General features: G+C 45.2%; 1 long non-coding RNA gene across 1 annotated transcript; it reads right to left on the bottom strand.

The window, feature by feature from the left end:
- Positions 1-285: 285 nt before the first annotated feature.
- Positions 286-5,112, bottom strand: LOC114878278. Its single transcript, XR_003789724.2, has 4 exons — positions 4,739-5,112; positions 2,195-2,440; positions 1,040-1,352; positions 286-923 (listed from the first exon to the last, which is right to left on the bottom strand). It is a non-coding gene; the product is annotated as an uncharacterized LOC114878278 (long non-coding RNA).
- Positions 5,113-5,564: the final 452 nt, after the last annotated feature.

Below are 5,564 nucleotides of genomic sequence, written 5' to 3'. Positions count from 1 at the left end.
GTTGTTTTATATGCCTAGTCTTTTTTTATCTTTGACTCGAAGATGAGAGACCCTTATCACGATACTCCCGACGCTTTTACAGCTGGACGAACCAGTCCTTCCATCGCGGATATTCCTTACTATCTTTCCTGCCAATTCGATTCAGAAGTTGCGAGATTACTTTCGATTCATAATGTACATTCGTTTCTGATTATTCATTTTCTAGTTTGCATTATCGTGAATCCTCCTCAGCCGCGGGGTGCGGATCTACCTGTGCAACATTCATTTTATAGGTAACGTTATTTTATTTTCTGCATTCATTTAATTTACTGTATTTATCTTCTTAACTTATTGAATAAACTCATTGCCGATAACGTATAGAATTAAAAGGTCTACTATTTTCAGTTGTTTACCCAGTATATTCCTCTTGGTAAGCAGACCGACTACGACCTTGACAAAGTGGCTAACTCACGACCCTATTCATCCGGTACCTCCTCCCGCGGGCTGAACAGCAGCGTGGAAAGAGGAAGAAGGTAACCTTGACTGCAGTGCAACCAGTTAAAGGGCCGTTCAAGGTCTACCAGACGGTTCCCAGTCTATCGTCTGGCTGGCTGGTTGGTTAGCTTGGCTCGGTTGGTCGTTACGCTCCGCCAAGTGGACGACGGATGGAAACAGCCAGAACGGAACCTTTTCCGTTCACGTGCAAATACACCGACTATGGCCTGTTTTACCTCGAGAACTGGAATAACGAGCGATGTATTTCTTTTTTTCCATTCGATTCACCGGACCCAGTCCCTGCAGCGAAGAAGAGAGTTAATTATCGGAACCTTTCGGAAATCGATTTCCGTCCACCGACGATGGGGAATGTCCTGTACTGCGTCGAGAAATTTGGAAACAATGTAGATTCTTTTCTATTTTCAATTTTTCCTCAATTCCATGAAAAACTAAGAAATAAAAAAAATACAGAGAAAAGGTCAGAATTCCAACTAATTTCTTTTTTTATAAAATTCGTTGATAAAAGGCTAAGAAATGTATTTTTTAGATCAAAAGAATTAGTTACAGCTTTACGAGTTCTTCTCAGCCAGGATCTGCAGAGGCCTCACCGAATATTTTATGGGATTTTCCACGCTTTCATCGAGGCTGTCGCCATTCCACGAGACTACCCCTGCAACTTCACCCTTCGATGGAAGTGCTCGTGACGGGTGCCAGTATGTGGCAATCGAAGTGCTTTCCTCAGCGACGAAATTGGGTTGCGCCTTTTTCCATTTTCCCCGCTGATGGCTGCCGTTAGCACGCGATTCTCTCTTCTCTTGACGTGCCACGAAATCGAAATTCTCGACAACGGCCCTTTGATGACAATCCCGATAACAAACCTGACATCTCGAAAACAATATGTAAGTATCAATAAACTTATCATTGGTATCCTTAATTAATAAGAAAAAAAAAATAACGGCAAATCCACTATTCGGGACCAAAGGTAAGCGTTTAATCAGGATTGGAATTTTTTTACTCGATCCTCCCGTATGATTAATAATTTTCCGATAAACATCGACAGCGGTTAATCCTCGTGCTCGAAGAAAGCGTGCTCGAAAGACGTAAAATAAAACCTTTACTTCTGTGTTATTAATCACGCGATTTATTTGCATACTGTGCGCGCTTGCTCGTCGAAACGATCGTTGATTCCTTGGTCAATAGCTTGTTACCTGAAACCAGGCGACCGTTTCGAGGACGAGAGGAAACATTGCTCGATGCAAATGACACGAGATTGCATCTCGTATCTGCCGGATTAATCACAGTCATCTTGCGAGCCTCGCGTATTTTACCAGCGTAGCCGACGCATCCGATAATTTTCAGCTAGCTTCGCCGATCGCAGCTTCGCAACCGAGTAATTTCAATTACAAATAAGAATCGTCTTACTCGTAAATAGCGCGTTTAAATCAACCCTCCGCTCTGCTGTACTCCGAGTAAAAAGTTTGCGCGATAAGATAACGAAAGTATCTTTTCTTTCAAAACAAAGTGATTACGTGCCGATTCCTGAACGCTGCCGTTGAAATAATCATGAGGAGATCAGAGATAAGAAGGGGTTAAAAAAATGTAGAAGGCCTTTCGAAACGAGTTTCGTTGCAACTCCATCGAATTTTCTGGTCGGCAAAGAGGCGCCTACGAAGGATAAAAAGAGTCGAGCCATGCAGAAACGGCAGGAATCGAATCGTACCTGTGCGTCATCGAATCGGCTCGCGGCACCCATGCTTACTCCTGCTGTTCGTGTTACGTAACCAAGAGCCCGTGACCTCGATCCCGAGCTGCCTCGGCTCCGAGCATTTCTTGCAGCACGAGTTGCAGAACTAGACGGGCCAGGTTAACCTCCCACAGACAAAACAACCGGCTTCGAACACGACCGCGCTCTTTTTACTGGCTCCCGGTACAGTCGCCTCTCGCACCCTTCGCTCCTTCTCTTTCTCTGCAATGAATTTCGCTGAATCATTCGAATCGTTTTGATTTCTCGTAAAATAACAAAATATTTTTCTTTCCTCCGTATACCGAGACTCGGTCTGTTCCATTCAATTTCTCGGTTACTCCGGTAATTTTCTTCTTTACAATCGAGTCGTTTCAACGTTTTTCTATGGGATAGCAGACGCGTCGTTTGCCGGTGAACGCATTCAACGCTCGTAAATAAAGAGTTTCCCTCGCGACCACGAGAAGCTAATGGAGGCTGATTGTGAATTATGGCGGCTCCACGGACGCCCGCATAGTTTACAGAACGGCGACGAAACGCCGAGTGATTGTAAGTTATTGGCAGTTTCGTGCCTCCTCGTCGAGCGAATCTTCGCGGAAGATGGACTGCTTTATGAAGGGTTGACGGCGACGCGGATGGAAAGGGGATGGGATCCTTTAAACGGGCAAAGTGCTTCAACTCGGTGTCTGAGGAGTAACCAAGAAATTCTGATCGTCTTTCGCCAAAGTCAAATCGGTCTTCAACTTCGAATCGAATACCGTCGTCTGTTCTTCCTTTTCATTTATTAATTGTTCTCTTACGACGATGAAGTTTTCATTGAAAAAAAAGAAAAGAAAAAGAGAGGAAAAGACGAGATGTTTGATCGGTTAGGAGGATTTTTACGAGGACCAAGTAACGGCTCGTCCAGATACGGTCGCTTTTATTACGGCCTCCTCGAGACGCGTAACGTGCCTCGCGATCGTAAGCGCGCAATTTTTTTTCCCTCGGCCAGAGTTCTTCTCCAGAAAACGATCCGACCGGGTAATCTTCTTTAATGCGCATCGCCGATGCCCGAATGCCGTGAACGTGACGCGAACAATGGATTCGATCAGCGATTCGTCCGATCGCGTACGCTTTATCTCTTCGACTAACCGAACCAATTCTTTGCTGATTTATCGTACCTGATCGTTATCGTTCTCCAACGACTAAAACCTACTATTTCTCTTGTCATAAAAGACAAACACACGATTTTTCAAGTGGCATATATGTCACGTTCAATTAAAGATTATTTTTTAACGAACTCGTTAAAGTGTGCGCAAAACGTAAAAGAAGGGAGACAGAAGAGCACGTTTATCTTCCGATCGAGTACAGGTGCATTGTTCGCTGACGGGTGCAAAATGGCAGGTGCCTCCTTGACGACGGACAGTTATCGATTTAACGACGTGACGCGTTAAACGCGTGAATAATTGTGAAAAAGATAGTGATCGATAGCGGGGAATCGTGTGATAAATGCGCGATGTTACGCGACATGGCGAACCAGGGGGTATCTGTCAACGGTCCGGATAACTCAATCCGTTAAGACAGCCTGATGTTGTCCGAATGCTTCGAAGTCAAGTTGAAAAGTCTCGACACGATACACGCGAGCTAAGATTCATCGTTCGGAAGAACTTTGATCGCGTCAATTTTCTGACATCTTGTTAGAAGTTCTCGATAGAGGAATAAACGGTTCGGTTGTTCATCTTCCTACCCTAGGAAGGCTGAGTTTCGTCGATGGAAAGGCATCGAAAAACGCGAAGTCGTAAGCAATCGTTGAGATTCCCGAGGGAGCAGCGACGAGGATACGCCCTGCTCGCGTAGGCCGAGACGGAAACGCCGAGAGGTTGGTCGACTTTTCTTGCCATTAGGCGGTACAGAAAGTTTTTGGGAGCGTTGCTACTCGGCCTGCGGGGCCATTTCCTCGAAGAAGGGAGGCATTTCCTCGTAGCCCTGGAGAATTGTGCGGTCGAACGATTTACTGGTAATGCTTCGGATCCGGCGTTCCGATGAAATCTTTCGCGTGTTTAATTGCACGGTATAAATTACGGCTCCGACCTCGCCGAACAAGAACACGAGTTTCGGAATCTTCGGTGGAAATCTTGCAGAGATTCTTTCTCTCTTGCTCGTCCATGCAAATCCGTACAATTACAAGAACAGAAGGATCTTGTCGTCGTTATCGTTCTACGTCACCAACTATCCCCTTCATCGAACGTCGCGCTCTTCGTTCAATTGTTTCACGTGACAGGGCAGTTTTTTGACTTTTAAGAAACGCGTTTCCTGCGAGGTGTACGTAACAGCCTTCCGATGTATATTCACGGCTCGACGAATAGGTATACTAAATCGATTCCAACAGCGTGACGATCCATGACGTAACAGTCTGTTGAATCGAGCAGGAAGAAAAGAAGGTAAATCGTAGGTTGATGATGACGAAACGTGCGAGTACAGGGTGAAAGTGGTGCGCGGTGGCAGGTGCAGACCGAAATTCGTGCGTAAGTTCGACGTACTTACGAAGAGGAGAAAGTCCGTGTGCAAGGGTGAACGACCCGGCGCGGTTTTTCGAGGTTTTCGGGCCTGCAATTATGCACGCAACGAGCAGCGTGCAGTAACGCGGCGTGCTTCCTGCCGCAGCACCGCTTCTCGCTCCATTCCCCTTTCGTCGTTTTTTACTTTTCGCTTTTCGCGGGCAGAGTTTCAACCGGACGAATCAGACTGTGACGGACGAGCAGAACGTCGTCCGGTTGCGCGCGTTAACTGCGGGAAACGATCGTGCCACCGGCGCGAATTAATAGCTTCGATGAAAAGCCGACTAATTGCTGATCGTTTTGTATCGGGGGAGATAGACAACTGATCGATTAGATAAGATAAGCTTCGATGGATTGTTCAGGATTTTTTCACGATTTTGGAACACTTAATTGATACAGAAAGCTCGCCACCTCTGTACAAGAAACTTGACGCTTCGAATGCTCTGAGGATCATAAGTGACTGAAAAACAAGGTAACAGAAGTTGGAAATGCACGAAGCGATAATAGAATGACTAATCTACAAGTTGTAAATGAAAGGCGTCGACTGGCGGCTTTCACTATTTCTATTTCATCACACGGAACTTCATAATGAGCATGCTAATATTTTTCTTTTTAACTCTTCTATTGTGCTCGAATGGCGTTCGAGGTATTGAAATGCAGTGCACGAATGCATGGACAACAGGTCACAGGTGTTTTTTTTGTTAACCCGCAACAATGCGTTTCAAGGTAAAAAACAAGTATTCTGAGATGAATAATTTCTTAATTAAGCATTGTAAGTCGAAATAGCATATCGTTAAATATTCAAAACAGTC

The sequence above is a fragment of the Osmia bicornis genome, chromosome 9 (genome assembly GCF_907164935.1).
Source record: "Osmia bicornis bicornis chromosome 9, iOsmBic2.1, whole genome shotgun sequence".
Classification (NCBI taxonomy): Eukaryota; Metazoa; Arthropoda; class Insecta; order Hymenoptera; family Megachilidae; genus Osmia; species Osmia bicornis.
This window is presented reverse-complemented; position numbering and strand designations above follow the sequence as displayed.